At 37.7% G+C, this 19,410-nt stretch overlaps 1 pseudogene across 1 annotated transcript; it reads left to right on the forward strand.

Annotated features, from left to right (window-relative positions):
* Positions 1-7,433: 7,433 nt before the first annotated feature.
* Positions 7,434-12,819, forward strand: LOC143536688 (E3 ubiquitin-protein ligase XBAT33-like; annotated as a pseudogene). The gene is made up of 6 exons (XR_013135921.1): positions 7,434-7,857; positions 10,814-10,872; positions 10,965-11,011; positions 11,102-11,245; positions 11,350-11,441; positions 12,193-12,819. The product of XR_013135921.1 is annotated as an E3 ubiquitin-protein ligase XBAT33-like (transcript).
* The last annotated feature ends 6,591 nt before the right edge of the window (positions 12,820-19,410 follow it).

Below are 19,410 nucleotides of genomic sequence, written 5' to 3' on the forward strand. Positions count from 1 at the left end.
TTTACTTGTAATTTTACGGATTTTGTCGGTGGTTTCTTGAATCAAGTCAGATCATGTAATTTGGTATCTCTAACCTCAGTCCAACACAAGGGTGATCTACATTTCCGCCCGTACAGCGCTTCATATGGTGCCGCCTGAATGTCACTGTGATAGCTATTTTTTTACGAAAATTCAATCAGTGGGAGATGTTGATCCCAATTTCCACTGATGTCTATTACACAAGCGCGAAGCAAATCTTCTAAGGTTTGTATGGTTCGCTCAGATTGACCGTCGGTTTGGGGATGGTAGGTGGTACTTAGGTCAATTTGGGTTCCCAAAGCTTCTTTGTACGGCTTGCCAGAAATGAGAGGTGAAATGGCTATCACGATCAGAGATTATTGAAACGGGTAGGCCATGTTGGGATATGATTTCATTGATGTAGATGTGAGCAAGTTTTTCGGTTGTGTAAGTAGTTCGGATTGGAAGGAAGTGTGCGGACTTGGTTAATCGGTCAACTATCACCCATATTGCATCATTTCCTCGGGAAGTTTTAGGGAGGTGTGATACAAAATCCATGGTAATTTGTTCCCATTTCCATTGTGGTATTTCCGGTTGGTGCAACATTCCCGAAGGTTTTTGATATTCAGCCTTAACCCTCGCACAAGTTAAACATTTACTGACGTATGTGGCTATATCCTTCTTCATACCGGGCCACCAATAATACTCCTTCAAGTCCTTGTACATCTTATCTGTTCCTGGGTGAATGGAGTATTTGGACTTATGGGCTTCGTCCATGATCAAGTCACGCAGATTACTGAAAGTGGGAATCCAAACTCGGTTTTTGTAGTATAGAATTTCGTCAGTTCTTTCTTCAAAGTTTTGTTCAGTCCCATGCAAGTTTTCATCTTCCAAGTGATCTCTTTTCAGAGCTTCATTTTGAGCAATACGAATCTGTTCGGTGAGACTGGTTTGGACAATCATTACAAGTGCTCGGACCCGTAGTGGTTTGATCCTGTCTTTTCTGCTCAAAGCATCTGCTACTATATTAGCCTTGCCCGGATGATATCGAATCTCACAGTCATAATCTTTCAACAGCTCTACCCATCTCCTTTGCCTCATGTTTAGTTCTTTCTGGTCGAAAATATGCTGTAAGCTCTTGTGGTCGGTGTATACTGTACATTTGGTGCCATACAAATAGTGCCTCCAGATCTTAAGTGCGAAAATAACCGCGCCCAGTTCCAAATCATGGGTGGTATAATTCTTCTCGTGCACCTTTAATTGTCAAGAAGCGTAAGCTATGACTTTGTTTCTTTGCATTAGTACGCATCCCAACCCTTTCCGGGACGCGTCACAATAAACTACCAGATCATCAGTTCCCTCTGGAAGACTCAGTATCGGGGCTTGGCATAGTTTCTGTTTCAGCAATTGAAAGACAGTTTCTTGATCTTCTCCCCAAACATAAGCACGATCTTTTTGAGTTAAAAGGGTTAAAGGTTGGGCTATGCTAGAAAAATTAGCAATAAAGCGCCGATAATACCCAGCTAAACCCAAAAATTGGCGAATTTCTTTCGGTGACTTTGGGGCCTGCCAATTTTTAATGGCTTCAATTTTGCTCGGGTCTACATGAATACCGTGTCGGTTAACAACGTGCCCAAGAAATTGTACCTCTTGTAGCCAGAATTCACACTTTGATAATTTGGCATACAACTTTTCCTGTCTCAGCAACTCCAAAATGGTTCGTAAGTGCTGATCGTGGTCCTCTTTGGTTTTCGAATATATCAAAATGTCATCAATAAACACGATAACAAATTTGTCGAGGTACGGTTTACAAACCCGATTCATAAGATCCATGAAAACTGCGGGAGCATTAGTCAGTCCGAACGGCATAACTAAGAATTCGTAGTGGCCATAACGAGTTCGGAACGCCGTTTTAGACACATCTTCCTCTTGAATCTTAACTTGATGGTAACCGGATCGAAGGTCAATTTTCGAGAAATAGTTTGCCCCTTGAAGTTGGTCAAATAAGTCATCTATTCGTGGAAGAGGGTATCAGTTTTTGATGGTAACTTTGTTTAATTCCCGGTATCGATACACATTCTAAAACTCCCATCTTTCTTCTTTACGAACAATACCGGTGCTCCCCAAGGAGAATAACTAGGATGAATGAAACCCTTATCTAACAACTCCTGTAACTGGTTAGATAGTTATTGCATTTCAGAGGGTGCCAATCGGTAAGGTGCCTTAGCAATAGGGGCTGATCCTGGGATTAAGTCAATACGGAATTCAACCTGTCGGTTCGGTGGTAATCCAGGTAGATCATTGGGAAAGACATCGGTGTATTCACGTACAACGGGAATCTATTCTATGCGTTTCTCATCATGGTTCTTTATAGTCACGTTTGCCAAGAATGCCATACAACCTTGGCGTAAACATTTCAACACTTTAAGATGAGACACGAGAGGTAATATCGAACCAGACTTCTCTCCCTGTACTACAATCACCTCACCATTCGAAAAGGGAATTTTAACTGCCTTGTCGTTACACACAATCTCCGCCTTATACTTGGTTAACCAGTCCATGTCGACAATAACATCAAAACTTCCTAACTCCACCGGGAGTAGGTCAATAAGGAATGGGTGGTCATTAAGAATAATGGAACAGTTTTGGACTATTGGGTTGACAGTTATAGAGTTACCGTTAGTGAGTTCTATAGTATAGGGATTTGTTAGTTCACTAACTGGCATGTTACCCAGGGATACAAAAATAGTGGAAACAAAGCTTCTATCGGCACCAGTATCAAATAATACAGAAGCATATTGATCAGAAACAACAAATGTACCTGTTACTACGTTCGGGTCTTGTCGTGCTTCCCCAGACCCGATAACGAACGCGCGTCCCCGAGGCGCACTTGAAGTCGATGCTTGGTTCGGTCTAGTAACTACTCTTGGATTCAACTTGGGGCAGTTTCTTCTAATACGTTCTGTACTGCCACATTCATAACAGGCACGGTAGGTTGCTACGGTTGAAGTTTGTTGGATAGGTTGTTGGCGGATTGGCTGAGGTCTGGGTGGCGGTGGACGACGAGGTTGAGTTGTTTGAGTTGGTCGGCTTACAATTTCTGCACCTGCTCTGCAATTAGGGGCATAATGCCCAGTTCGACCACATTTCTGGCATACTGGGAATCTGCATTCTCCCACATGATGGTAATTACATTTATCACACTTTGGCAAGGGTCCCTTATACCTGTCTTGCTTTGTATCGGAACCAGTTATGGCATAATTTCTTATTGTTAGACGTGCACGTTTGCTTGATTGTCCTCCTTGTGCTCTCGTCTCGTAGTCAGTTCGTTTCATACCCACTGATTCTCCGGTCATTCTCAATACTCCGCTTCTTACCAAGTCAAAAGTCACAATTCCGGCTTGGGTCACAACATTTTCAAACGATGTGTGCCCCACGGAGTTCACCAAACTCCTCACTTCCGGGGTTAAACCCCAAATATAACGTTCAATTCGCTTGTCTTCAGGGGTTACTAACCATGGTACTAAGCGAGCCAATTCATTGAAGCGGTTCGTGTATCCCAAATGATCCACTCCTTTCATTTCCAGACTCCAAAGTTCGTGTTCTAACCTTCGTATTTCATTCTTTGGGAAAAATGTTCTAGCATCAATGTTTTGAGTTCAGCCCATGTCATGCGGTTAATTGTATCTTGCCCTTTTATCTGAACTGTAGTGTTCCACCACATCAAAGCATGATCCGTAAAAGTAGAAGCAGCATACTTGACAATGTTTTCGGGGGGACAATTGCTGATATTGAGGACAGATTCAGTCTTTTCGATCCATTTGATTAACCCGTTTGGCCCTTCAATGCCCTTGAAATCAATCGGTTTACAGGCCATAAAGTTTTTGATCGAATATTCCCTTCGAGGGGGATTAGAGTTGTTATTGTTATTGTTTGGGTTCGATGGAGGATTATTGTTGTTGACATTATTTGTATCCGGTGGGGGACTGTTTGCATTGGTAGGGCATTTGTATTAGGTGGGGGATTATTATTTGTAACTGTTTCAGTGTTGGTTGGGGGAGCATTATTGATTTGTTGCTGGTTTGTTTGTATGTTGGCATTAACACCAGCAGTTACTTGTGTTACAATAAGTGGAATTACTGCCTGCATTTGCCGAGCAATCATCTCGGCTACTTCTGCCTCCGTCATAGGGTTTGCTTTCTTTGGGGCCATTCTATAATGATAAACAAATATAAGCCAATTAGTACTAATTCCAGTCTATGGCACTGTGTAATAATAATCACAATAAATGTTGTACAGGTAAACCAGATAACATACTGACATTTCACAAATTGTTCCGTACATTGATATCAAAAGGTACATAGACTTAGCCTGATAAAGGCCAGTGCTTGCATGTATATATCAAAATCTGTCACTAGGTGACGGTTAGACTTAACCCTATAAGGGTCAGTGCTTGTAATAATGTACAAAATTGTGCCCCATATTAACATCACATACTACTATATACATACATCGAGTATCAAAAGATCACGTACACATATCTGTAATATTCCGCATCTATCCATACAGACGATAGGCTAGCCACAAACATAAAAATAACAGCACCGTAATCACCCAGTAACAATTCCACAGCCGAACTGTCACCCTATCCAAACACCAGTGGTGGTAGGCATCTGACTGCTGCAAGTTCAGTACTATCTGATGTAACGTCGATAAGTACTGGGTCACGTCCCTCCTCTCCTGGTTAATGTTAGCTATGGCTATCGAGTGGTCTATCACACGGTCAGTCAGGACAGCCATCCAAGAGTCGTTTCCTGCGTTTGGGAGGTCAGGGTGACGGGTAGGTATACTCAATGAACGGGAAGATGAAGTATCTGCCCTAGGGCGTGAAGGTCCTCCCCGGTCGTGGGTAGATCTGAATGGAATCGAGGTAGGGTCAATCAGGGTTACCCGAATACGAGCAGTCTGTCGGACTCGCGCAGTAGCTGAAGTCGTCGGCGACAGGTGAATTGGTGGAGTGGGTGATCGGGCTACTCTAGCAGGTGAACGATACTGACTGCTAACTTCGTTTTGATCCCTGTGTGGTGACCTGGGTGGATAACTATCGCATCTGTAGCCGGATAGATCAGGCACATTCCTGGGTAGCTCTCTAGAGATAACTTCTTCTTCCACCTCTTCCTCCTCCTCCTCCGGTTCCTCCTCTTCTGGATCCTCCTCAGATTCCTCCTCTGGATCCTCCTCAACAGAGATTACCGGTTCTTCTTCCGGTACGTACTCGTTATTCCTTGACATGACTCTGCACGAAGGTTAGTTATAAGAATAATATCTATTGCTAGCGCTAACTATTGTTGAAAAGATTAATTAGTTAAACCAAATTTAATATTAATTATTTAGAATATAATATTAGTTTTATTAAAATTTTAATTTTAATTATTATTAAAATCAATATTGAATATAAATGAATATAATATTCATAGTAAAATTTACCGTCATCAACAGTATCGTACGTACACGTATTCATACACCTTGTTCCAAATAAGCACGTATGAGTGTTACATATATATATACTTTCACATTACCTTTTATACACATATGTTGCCATTTTTACCTAACCACACGTTCCGCGACTTCTCCCCGAAGTTGGTAGTGACAAAAGCTTATTCGACTCTTACAATGGCTTTGCTTGAGCAGATCTTTCATCAATACAGCACTATAAAGATTTGTGCATTTCTTTTTGATACCCTGAAAAGAAGAAGCTTGGGTAATACAATTGAGAGTAAGAAAACTCTGGTAAAGTTTCAGTTTAGAAACTTTATCTTGATGAAGAATGAAACCGTAGAAGAGATGATTAATCATTTTAGTCATCTTGTTGTGGAAATGGCAAGTGTAAATCTTGAGCCAACTGAAGCTGATAAAATTGATACACTGAAGAACGCATTGCCATCATCATATTCTACTTTCCTGTTTGTGTTAAAAGAGAACGGTTTCTTTCGTAACACGGAGCTTACTGTCGTGCAATTCATTAACAAAATTGAAGAAAGAGAATTTGAGTTGAAGTGCCAAAACTCATTAAAGGATAATCAAACCCAAAGTCCTTCACTTGATGGGGGTGCAATGCCAGGAAACAATTCTTCAAGTTCTATTCCAATTAATGCTTTCTTTGCTCAAGCTCAAGATGAGACCTCTAATATAAACATCTCACCTAATGTATGCTTTATGGCAACGGGTGCTAAGTCTGAGTCAACTACCAATGCATCAAGTTCTTTGCTAAAAGTAAATCTACAAGAAGCTGAACAACAATTTGCTTTTGTGTGTGCATTCATGACTTCATATGAACAACTGGTTGGTAGCAAGATTGCAACAAGTGAGTTGACCGATGAAGACTACGACCAGATTGATCCCGATGATCTTGAGCTGATGGATCTCAAATGGAATATGGCAATGATTGTCAGAAAGGTTAAAAGGTTTATGCAAAGAACCGGAAAAGACCTTCCTACTCTTAACAAGCGAGTTGGTTTTGATAAACTAAAGATCAAGTGTTATAATTGTGGGGACATTGGCCATTTTGCCAAAGAATGTGATAAACCAAGAAAAAAGTATTCAGGTCCACGAAATATTGGGAGATCTCCAAGTAAGAATTCATCAGGAAGTGACCAAAGTAAAAGGAGTTCATCAGAAGCTGACAAGAATAAGTCAAACAACACTCAAGCTCTTGTAGCAAATGATGGTTTAGACTGGTCTCAAAGGTTGTTGGGAAATCAGGCCAACCTTGCTGTTTGTGAACCAGTTGAGAAGATGCAAGCAGTGACAATGTATCTGAAAAAAGTGACTTCTCTAACTCTGAAACTGATTCTGATCAGAGTTCATCTGTGCAAATCGGATCTGATAAGTCAATCCCTGATCAAGTTGAATCTTATGCTTGTATGGATAAGAGCGAAGAGGTATGTCCTACTCCTCAAGTTAATATATCTGAACCCTCGGCTGCTGTGATTGAGTGTTCTGAATGTGCTGATCTTAAAGCTAACCTTGAAACAGCGTTAAATCAGAACACTACTCTCACAAAATATTACTTTATGATCAATGAATGCTACAGACAGAAATCCAAATTACTAGAACAATCTACTCTAAAAATTCAAAATCTGTCTGAAAGCAATCGTGATCTCAAAGCTGAGATTCAGTGTAAGATAATTGTTGTTGATCAACATTTTAAGGAGATTCTACGACTCCGAACCTGCATTTCAAATGTTGAAAATGAAGTTATGGAACTTAAAAACAAACTTGGAAAATTTCAAGATTCCTCGTTTGTGTTAAATGAGATCATTGAAGTAAACAATTCTCATAAGAAAAATGGAAAAGCGGATTTGGGATATGTCGAGATTCCTCCTCCTTTTAAAGAAGATTACAGTAGCATTCCCGATGTGGAAAAATGTTCTGAAATGCCTACTGTTGAATCTGAGGATGTTGATTCAACCAAAACTACTCGAGAACAGATTCATATCAAAAGTAAAGCTGTATTTACCAAAAATAAATTGGATGGTTCTATCGAGGAGTTGTCTGAACCAGATGAGATTGTCAAAAACAAGAATATACCTATTTACAATCATATTCTGTGTGAATCTGAAGAGTTTGAGCAAGCCGTTTATGGCTCAAATCCTTTGGGTAATTCAGTGAAAATTGCTAATGTAATTCCTAAACCGAAGAAGTCAGATAAACCAACTGTGACTGATGAGGAGTTGATGAAATTCGTCAATCCTCAGTCTGTTTCTTTAAATGGGAAAGTATTTAAATTAAAGGGTTTATCCAAAGTCTTTTCGGACAAGGAAGTTCCGTTGAACCTTCTCAAACCCGAAATGATTGAAAGTGTATATCAGGATGACACTTCAAAAGTTACCGAACTTGAACAAAAATTCTATCAATCAAAATCTGCTAATGTTCAAGTGAAATCACAAAGTAATGTTTTCAAACACATTAAATTTGTCAAATCTTCAGGATTGGAAAATTCTTCGAATTCAACAAATCTTGAATTTTATAAAAATAAAAAGGGTTTGAAACATGATGTTCCAAACGTTTGAGAAACCCAAAGTTGATATTAATCAATCTTTGCTACCAAACAAGACAAGTAGTTCACCACTCAAATTTTTAGATTCTCAGTTATGTTTCAAGTGTGGTGAACCTGGTCATGTTTCAAAAGGATGTAAAGCAAAGATAGAAGATATCAAACATTCTACAACTCAAAAGACTGATTTGTTTCAAAATTTAAAAGAAAATCAAGTTGATGAGTGTATGATAATGTATTCCAAATGTTAATCCGAAGAAAGTAGTTCGAGTTGAAACGTTTAATGTATCAAACAAATTTGTTGACCGTGCTCAACAAATTTGTAAGAACACTGATTCAGGAATCATACGTGACGGTTGTTTAAAGAAGAAAAACAAGAAACCGGTCACCTATTCTCAAGTGCCGAATACCAGTTTTAAGTTATCTTTTTCTCTGAAAGTATCAAAGGGAGAGCCCAAGACTGAGCCTTGGGCTGCCTTTTTGAACTAATATCTTTACCTTGTTGTGCAGAGTTTATCTAGATCCGTGACAAATCACAATTGGATATTGGATAGTGGATGTTCTCGGCATATCACTGGCAACGTGGACCTTCTAAATAACATTAAAGATATTCAAGGGGGGTTATGTGAAGTTTGCTGGTAACAACGGTGGGATGATTACAAAGGAGGGAGAAGTTTCAAACAGGAAGGTGACGTTTGAAAAAGTTAATTATTGTGAAAAGGTGGATCATAATCTGTTGAGTGTATCACAGATATGTGATAAGAAATTTACCACAATTTTCACAGATAAGGAATTTGTTATCCTTCAACTGGGATACACGATTCCTGAAGACATGATTGTCATGAGATCACCTCGATCAAATGATATTTATGTATTAGACATGAGTTGTAACGTAACTGTTTCACCCTCAGCTACATGTTTCGTGTCAAAAGCAACAGAAAAGTACTCTATCCTTTGGCATCAACGCATGGGATATATTCACATACACAAGATGAATTTTCTCATTTCAAATGAATTGGTGGATGGTGTTTCACTTAATAACTTCAAGATCAATGATCATTGCGTTGCATGCAAAAAGGGTAAACAAAAGAAGAAATCACATCCGAGCAAATTACTTAACTCGATTGATACACCACTAGAACGACTTCATATGGATCTCTTTGGTCCAGTGAATCGTGCTAGTATAGTTGGTTATCTATACTGCTTGGTGGTTACTGACGATTTCTCACGATACTCATGGGTTCTATTTATAGGGTCAAAAGATCAGACGCCTATCTTAATTCAGTTACTTATCACGAAGATTGAATCACTTTACAAACTGAAAGTGAGACGAATACGAAGTGATAATGGAACTGAATTTAAGAATAATGTATTGGATTTCTTCTGCATTCAGAAAGGAATTCATCGGGAATTCAGTGCGCCTTATGTTCCTCAACAAAATGGCGTGTCTGAAAGAAAGAATGGTACGTTGATTGAAGCTGTGAGAACGATGCTTGCTGATTCTAAGCTACCCGTTCAATTTTGGAACGAAGCTGTGAATACAGCATGCTATACACTGAATCGCGTATTAACTGTAAAGAGTTCAAGAAAACAAGTTATGAGCTTCTACACAATCGTAAACCGAACTTAAAGTATTTGGAACCGTTCGGGTGTCCGTGTACTGTCTTGAAGAGAGATGCTGGAAAGTTTGATGAAAAAGCTTTTGAGGGTTATTTTTTGGGATACAATTCTCCTAAGAAATGGATCTTCAATATCTCTTCTGGTTGTGTGGAAGAATGGTATCACGTTGATTTCCAAAGTTATACTACTCCTCCAACCGGCACGGGTCCCAATTGGATGTCCAATTACGACGGATTATTTAATTCATTTACAACAATAGTTGAGGAAGTACCTGAAGATTTCATTAGATCTTATTTGGAAGAACAATGTCTTCCTAATCCAAGATTGATGTAGATGACTCTCCTAATGTATCAGAAACATCAAATGAGGTTTTTGAGTCTTCCAATGAAGCTGATTTTGTTGATTCATCATCAGTGCCATTAGATGAAGCTATAGACACAAACGACCCTATTCTAATTAATGATGCCTCACCAACTGTCTCTTTAGACACGGCAGAGGAAAATATCACCAATCTGGGTGATAACGTATCTGTACTACTAATCCTTCCTTAAGGATTCATTTTAATCATCCGCAGGAATATATAATTGGTGATGTAAACGACGGAGTTTGTACAAGACACCAATTAGCTAATGTATGTGATGAACAAGTTGAGTGTAACTTATCTCCTACTGAGAATTCGATAGTTTGTGCTTATGCGGATTTCACTCTTCAGGTATCCTTAGTATTGCACAATACACCTGCTTTCTATCACAGATTGAACCAACAAGTGTCACGACGGCACTCAAGGAACCATCTTGGGTGGAGGCAATGCAGGAGGAGCTGCAACAGTTTATTCGACTGGGTGTATGGGACTTAATTGATAAACCCGACCGTGTGAAAAAGGCTATTCTGACAAAATGGGTTTTAAATGCAAAAAGGACGACCACGGGGTAATCGTGAGAAATAAGGCACGATTGGTCGTTTTTGGTTACAATCAACAAGAAGGCATAGATTACACTGAAGTATAACCTCCTAGGCTCCTACATTGTTTTTATTTAAAGACATTGATTATTATTGTCAATCATAATAATATTATTTTGTATTCAACCTTGTTTATATTATAATTTATAATTATTAAGTTTTAAATGCGTTGATTTGTAGGAGCTGGAAGTACTCCTTTGCATTATGCTGCTTGTGGTGGAAATTTAAAATGTTGTCAGGTAATCTTTACTTTATCCTAACATCTTAATAACATTACTCTAAAAATATTAAGTTTTTTTGTATATTAATATCTTTAGCTCAATTTTTTTAGATTCTACTCGCAAGAGGTGCTAGTCGATTTACATTAAACTGCAACGGGTACAACAGTCATCTTTTCTTGTTTTGAGTTTTTCTAGTTATTATTTGCTAGTTGCTCATGAAATGATGAAAACTTTTATGTTGTTTCAGGTGGCTTCCTCTTGATGTAGCAAGAATGTGGGGCCGACACTGGCTTGAACCGCTATTGGCCCCAAATTCTGACCTGGCCATACCTGCTTTCCCCCCTTCTAATTATTTATCATAACCCATCATGAGTGTACTTAACATTGCCAGGTAGGATTATATGATTTTACTTCTTTTATGGTTGCAATATGGGTGATATTTGGTCTATTTTTATTAATATAGACACGGATTAACATTTAAAATATTCTATGCAGAGAGTGTGGTTTGCAGTCCTCGGGAACCCTTTCTGATGATACTGATATTTGTGCTGTTTGCCTTGAAAGATCTTGCACAGTAGCTGCTGAAGGTTTGCTATTTTCACATGTTATTTGTCTTGACATACACACGTGTAGACGAACCGAATGTTTAGTAACCGTTCGGTTGGAAGTTCTTTTATTTAATAAACAAACTGGCATGAACAAGAAATTTTTTTCGTTTAATTAAATGCACGAACATGAACACACGTCTCACTTGTTCATTTATGTTCGTGAACGTTCGTTCATCTGAATTTGTTTATGTTTGACGATTGTTTGTTTATATACGTTTATGCTTGTTATCTTACGTTTATTAAAGTTCGTTCGTTTGTTCATATATTTAGGTAAATTTTTATGACCCATTACAACTTAGTAATAACTTTTTAGATCCAACACACTGTTCTTGACATTACGTTTAATTGGTTTTAGCTGAGTTATGTTCGTTCATCTATGTTCAATTATTTATGTTCGTGAACTGTTTTTATACTGTTAACGAACGAACATAAGCAAACACGAACAACAAAACTGTGTAATTGTCCGTGCTTGATTGGTTGTTCTGTTAAAGCTAAAAGAAGGAACATGAGCATGCTCTATTCGTGACGTTCAGTAAATACTAAACAGCTAAATAAATATAGCTGGTTAATATCATATATGAAGTAATAAAAACCTTCAACATAATTTTTTATAATCAAATCTAACATGCTAATTATATTTTTTTAAAAGTCTACAACAGAAAGTGTTTTGGGTAAACCAATTACAACCCGAACCGTTTGACTGAAACTTGTATTTGCTTGAACTTCTCAGGTTGCAGACATGAACTATGTGTGAGATGTGCTCTCTACCTATGTTCAACAAGCAATAACCCGTCTGAATCAATGGGCCCACCCGGATCCATCCCATGCCCTTTATGCCGACACGGCATCATCTCATTTGCCAGGTTACCTGGTTCACCCGCAAAAGAAATCAAACTACACCTTTCACTCAGCTTCTGCACCCCGTGCATGCTTCACCCCCGTGAACCAACCGAGTCCACACCCGCTAGCACTCCCGAGGTCAGTAAGAACCGTGTTGCTTCAGTCTCACCCGAGTTATTCTGCCCGGTTACTTGCAGCCCGTTTCCGTCTGTAGCCATTCCTTTATGCACTTGCAATGATGGCTCATGTCCGTCTTCTCAATCAAGAGACGGTGAGCCTCGAGGTGGTTCGGATGGTTCACCGTCTCACCGAACCGCATCTGAGGATGGGAAATTGGGTTCGCTCAGGCTCGATAAAACCAGTTGCTCGAGTATGTTTTGGGGTCGGAGGAGTTGCAGTAGAGAACAACAGTGTAATTCAGAGATCAATGCTTGATTCATGATGCTATTGTGAAAGCAATAATGGTGGTTTTGCTGGAATAGTTTGTGATGTATAATGATGGGTGTCGGTGGTGTGTTATGGGATTGGTGTTAGGATGGCTTAGGGGCAAAAGGCTTGTAAAAAATAAGGTTAAGTGTGTTTGTTGGGGGTATATTGTTATTGTTGTAGGACACTCATTGTTCTACCTGATTACTAACATGACATTGTTGTTGAATAGTAGCCATTCTAGTTTTTAACTGTCTTTGTTCTCATTTTGACTTGTATTTCAATGTGGGTTTTATGATTTGGTTATATTATGTTTATATATAATTATGACCAAGTTTGGTGTGGCTAATTGCCGATTTGGTCATTTGGTAGCACCATATTGGTCCTTGAATTTTGTTTATTTAAGTTTTGGTATCATGACGAACGTATCGGAAACTGACTGAATTTGTGTAGACTCACAACTCTAGCCCTCAGGTTTTACCAATCAACACCATCCCATAAGTCCACTTTAATTTTTTTTAAAGTTCTTTCCGTTTTTCTAGCTCTGGTATCGTAACTAAAGTAATCGAAACCGACCAAACTCGTGACGAGCTACCACCTCAATGTCTGGGATTGATAATGCTTGGCTTTTACTGCCACCTTGCTTTACCGACCAAATAAACGTCGAAAATATATTTCATTTTTTTATATATTTTAATCGTTTTATATTGTAATTAATTTGTCAAATTTATTTTTTTGGGTTTTAATGCTCATGTTTTGCCAACGGTTTCTATATCGTAGCGAGCGTACCGATAATGTTCAAATTCGTGTCAACTCATCGTCGTTACGCTCAGGTTTTACCAATACCTAGGTTTCAATGATGGGGTTTTACTAGTTGCCCTTTAGTGTCCCCCCATTGGGCCACTTTGCAACACCATATTCGTCCACAACATTTTGCTTCTTTTTTTTTTACTTCAACTAACGTAATGAAAATCGAATGAATGCCATTTTTTTGTTTATTCCGGTATCCTAAGGAACATGACGGAACCGACCGAATTCGTGTAGACTCACCGCATTTTGTTTTAAGTCCGGTACCGTAAATAACGTAACGAAAACCTACCGAATGCCTTTTTTTGTTTTAATTTTGGCACCGTAACGAATGTGATGAAAATCGACCGAATTTGCATAGACTCACCCGATGGGGATCGGCAATGCTCGGGTCTTCCCAACAGCCGAGTTTTATCGATCGACGCCATCCTATTGATCCTCCTCAAACTTTATATGTTTTTCTTTAATTTTGGTTTTAGTCCAGTATCATAACACACTTAACCGAAACCGGCCAAATTCACGTCAACTTACCTCCTCAATGCTCGAGACCGAAAACGCTTGAGTTTATTATTGCCCGGGTTTTATCGACCTGCCTGCTCAACGTGTCAGGTAAAATGCTAGTTATTATTATTATTATTATTATTATTATTATTATTATTATTATTATTATTATTATTATTATTATCTATACTATATATATATATAATACAAATGAGAAAGGCCTTTTAAATTTAAGAGATCCATCATTTATTACTATTGCTACATATAATTTTGAGAAATTAGGGGTAAAATGGTTTTAGCTTAACAATTTCATTCTAAACTTCCATTTATAAAAATAAATACATTGTTCCCTCAACTTCACTAACTTTTTGTTAGTTTAAAAAATATTTACACATTTAACCCCTTATTCAAAACCAATTACCCCTTGATTATTAACGATCATAACTTTTTTGCACGCTAATATTTTTTATAACAAATTACACCAACTTTATTTTTAAATTAGATCACTCAACTTAAAAAGATGTTTTAATTAAGTCACTCAACTTTCATATTTTATTAAATTAAAGATTTTAACATGTTTTTTAGCCATTTCCTTTTTTTGTTTTACGTAGGAAATCTTTTTATCTTTTTTTTGTTAACGTTGAGTGGTGACGTGAATTTTATTTTTTATTTTTAAATTTTTATATAATTAATGTTTTTTTTAATTTTTAATTTAAATACATATATTGCAAATTCCGTCCCCCACATCTTATCCTTAATTTCTTTCTTGACGCACAGAAAAATCGATGAGACTCAATTTGAAAATTTAGTGCCCCGATTTGAGGAAAAAGTGCATGAATGACCTAATTGGAACACTTTTAAAAGTTGGTTACTATTCTATGAGATATTCCCTAAAAACTAATATTTTATTCTCTTTAATTTGAGTATAATATTTCTATAGTTTTTAAATTTAAAAAAATTTAGCATGTTACGTTATTACCAGTTAGGAACAGCAACAGGTCAGGTCAGGCGGGCTCGTGTCGTGTGTAAGACTGGATAAGAGTTGGAACGGGTCAATACAAAAAAAGGGTTAACTTGGTTTGGATCAGCCTTATACAGGTTCGAGTTGAAAGGATTAGGTAATAAGGTTTCAGAGCAGAACACTTTCAAGCTGAAACGAGATTCGGGTTAAAACGAGGTGGCTTAAAAAGTGATTTAGTTGAAATTACCGTATATTTCAGCTTTACTTCTTAATATTCATCACCGATTATGCACGTTCAGTCATCAATTACGTACTTACGCAGATGACATTGTTTACATGTATAGGGGCTGATAAGCGCGTGTCCAATGCCACGTAACACGCGTAACCCTAACTTGCTGAGCGCCCAACCTAGCGCCCTGCAAAACTATTCGATGTGAGTTATGTGTGCTGGTAACATGCACTCTTGTGACAGCTACGTATGTTCAATCTTTAGTTACACGCGTATGGGCTTTGTATTATTTACGCGTTCCATTTTGGGTTGCATGCGCACCTTCATTGGGTGACGCACATACCTATACTAATTATGCGTTCGATGTCGGGTTGCATGCGTACCCTCATGTATCGTGTGGGCACCTAACTTGTATAATAATTAAGGAGTTTCAAGCCGCTAAGTCCCGATTGGGCAACTTGGCGGCACCTTATTGGTTCTCGGCATTTGAGTTTTTTTTTCCTGTTTTTTTTTTGTTTTGGTATTTTAGTTACGGTAGCGTAATGAACATAACGGAAGGCCATCGAACGTCAATTTTGAGTTTTTTTGTTAGTTTAATTATAGTAGGGTCATGAACGTGAATGAAACTTTTTTTTTCATTTTAGTTACAGTACCGTAATGAATATAACGAAAGCCAACCGAACGTCAATTTTGTGTTTTTTTTTTCTTGTTTAATTCCAGTATGGTAACGAACATGACTGAAACCGACCAAATTTGCTGACCGAACATCAATTTTATGTTTTTTTGTTGTTTGTTTTAATTCCGGTACAGTAACAAATGTGACGGAAACCGACCGAATTCACGTAGGCTCACAACCTCAACTCCGAATTTATTGACTGACGCCAACGACTCATTTTTTATATTTATTTTCTTGATTTAGATGTGTACCTTAACTAACGTAACCGAAACCCACTAAATTCATTTCGAGTTACTGCCTCATTCTCGGGACAACATTGCTTGGGTTTTACCACCATCTGGGTTTACCAACCAAATAAACGACGAATATTTTGGTCATAGTTCCGATACCATAACGCACGTAACCGAAACCGACCAAATTCGCACGACTTACCGACTCAAAGCTTGGGATTTACTATGACACCCGGCTAAAACTTAGCCTAACCCCGTGACTAATGTAACCATACTTATGTAAATAAAATAATATAATAAATAAAGTGACATTATTTTAGTCCAAAAACTCCAAATATGTTCAAAAAGTTATTTACGTTCAAAAAAGTTAATTTATTTACGTTCAAAAAGTTCAATTTTGAAAGTTCAAACATATTTATTTACGTTCAAAAAGTTCAAAAAGTTCAATTTTGTCGCGTAGCGGACACTACGCGAAACGAACACCGGCGACGACTTAAAAAAACAGTTAAATGCCCATAGTATCTTGAATAACTCGAAAAATTATTGTTATTATAAAAACATTAGTAATAAGTTATAACTTTATTTTTAGAAGGTTCGGCTCGAAATATTTAAAAAGTTAGCGGTTCAAAAGTCAGTGTCGTACAATGTATGAACCCGAAACCAACCACCACCAAAATTTAATTTCTTTAGTCCATATTGTTAGGAATTCAATATCAGATATAGTCTGATAGAAATTATTATGATCGGAATTCATTTAATTAACTAAAGTTCGTTAGACGTTAAAACGGAAACTTAAGATAATTGTTTAAAAACTCACTAACCAACCCAACCAATCCCTTTCCCTCTCAAAACCAACGCCCAACCCACCACCCCTTTCACCCACTCATGTCACTTGTAATCATCACCACAACACATGGAAGTTTCTCTTTTTGACAAATCAACCCAAGCACACACAAATAATCTAACCTATACTTCATATTCATCAAACCTAACTCTATGTCTTTCTTCTTTAAAATCAGCCAAACACCGTCATTAAAATCCACCATTGTCATGTTTTCATTTATCACAAAAGAGAAAATATTTGCAACATGATTGATCTATAAAATATATGCAACTCAAGATTTCAAGCAAAACACCACCGCTCTCCTCTCTCTCCACCATTGGCTACCACCACGCACCTACATCATCACTTTTCACTCAAGATTAAGCAAGAAAATGGAAGTCTAAAGATTGTCTAGGAGGAAACAAGAGATTAGGAGCTTGTAAGAAGGCTTAGGGAATCAAGGATCCAAGCACCCATTTAGAGATTTTTCATCATCTTCTCTTCCCCATTTTCACCCAAAATCTCAAGGTAAACACTAAAGACAATAACTTTATTGATAGATTTTTTTTTGCCATTTGAGATATTTCACACAAGGGTTTAACATGACATACAAACTAGATTTAAGAGTTAATAATGATTGTGTGTGTAGTGGCTGATCTAGAACCAAATGTCAAGGGTAACGCTCAATTTTTTTCTACCGTATTTCATACAATGTAAACTAAACAAAAATAGAAATACGATGATAAATAAATTTAAAAACATAGGCTGCATATTGCTCCCATTCAGTTTTTGAAAGCTTGAAATCGAGTCATCACATCCTCTTCTTGTACTTTATCAAGCATTTCTCTATCGACCGCACAAATTAAAGCATTGTTCAAATACTCATCACCCATTCGATTGCGTAAATCCGTCTTGATAAGCTTCATTTTATAAAAACATCTTTCAACGGTTGCATTTGCAACCAGTAAAACCAATGCTAACTTCAATACCAAAGGAAAAGTGGCTTCTTTTTCGGTTTCCACCATTACACGAGCAAGGTCACACATTCCACCCAATTTTGCAAATTTATCATCTTCCTTTAAAGTGTGATAAAAGGTCGTAAGATCATTCAAAATACACCCTCTTTCTTCATTACTAAAGTCATTCGAATACATATCTGAAAATGCCACTATCTTCGATATGTCAAACTTAGAAAACGAATCACAAGGATTTAAACTGGACATATTTTCTATCAAACTAGTTGAGACCTCACTAAATCTATTTCAAGTTCTTGAATTTGCATATCCAAACGGTATTAAAAACTTCAACCTCAAAATGATTTCGATTAGTAATGATATTCTTTCGGTTTTGTTTATTACCATAAATTTCCGTCATATCTAACATCTTCATCTTGTTTTTCTCACAAAAAAATGTCACTATAGCCAACATCTTGTCAAACCCGTTTTGTCTTAGATTATTCAATGCTCGGTTTGTCCCGCTTATCAACTTAGACACTTCTAACAAGTCTTGAATTTTTTTAAGATGTTTTGATAGAGAATTTGTGAGGCCTATAATAACATCTAACAAGTGTATATAAAACACAAAATCAAGACTCTTAAAATACTTAAGAATACTGTTCGCATTAGTTCCTTGTTGCACACTCTCTCCATCTTCTTTAATAAAAGCAAGTACCTCAACAACTTCCGGGAATAATTTTAACAAACTTACAATTGTTCTATATTGACAATTTATATAACCAATTATAATTTTAGCTAAAAGTTGAAGAATACCTAAATTGATAAACTATAGGTCGAACCGTGAAAGAGGGTTTGAACCGGTGAACCACCTCTTCTCGGCTGCAGTGTAGAGTGGTAAGGTCACCTGGTCAGGTGACCGGAGGAGGAGAAGGGCAGCCCGCAGCAGCGCAATGGTGTCTGGTCATGGTGGTGGCAGTTTTTGATTAATTGAGGCCGACAATTTTGTTTTAACTGTAACATATAGCGTACTTCCACATATCCACTCAGAGGAAGGTCTTTTCGTAATGGATGACCCTCAAAACCATAAACTGTTGATATACGGCATAGATCTGGATGATTGATGGAAGAAACACCAAACGTATCCCAAACTTCTCGCTCCCACCGGCCGGCTAATGGAAATGGACTGACTGCTGAGGATATTCGTGTTACTTCGTTTTCACTGGTTTGTACACGAATGCATGAGTTATACCGAGTTGGGTTGAATTTTAAAATTGGTTGAACTTACGCATAATGGGTTTTATTGGTTTAGGCTTTACACCTTTGTTTGGGCTTTAGTTGGGTTGAATTTTAAATTGGTTGGGCTTAAAACGCATAGGGGTAACGCTATTTTTTTTTCATGGGTAACGAAATACAAAAACCAACCTAATTTTTTTACACTACCGACAAAAAGTTGAGGGGTAGCGGAGGCTACCCCTCCTATTACACTACATCCGCCACTG

Source organism: Bidens hawaiensis, unplaced genomic scaffold (genome assembly GCF_021521415.1).
Source record: "Bidens hawaiensis isolate Kalapana, Puna unplaced genomic scaffold, B.hawaiensis_p1.1 tig00010894_1, whole genome shotgun sequence".
In the NCBI taxonomy this organism is placed as follows: Eukaryota; Viridiplantae; Streptophyta; class Magnoliopsida; order Asterales; family Asteraceae; genus Bidens; species Bidens hawaiensis.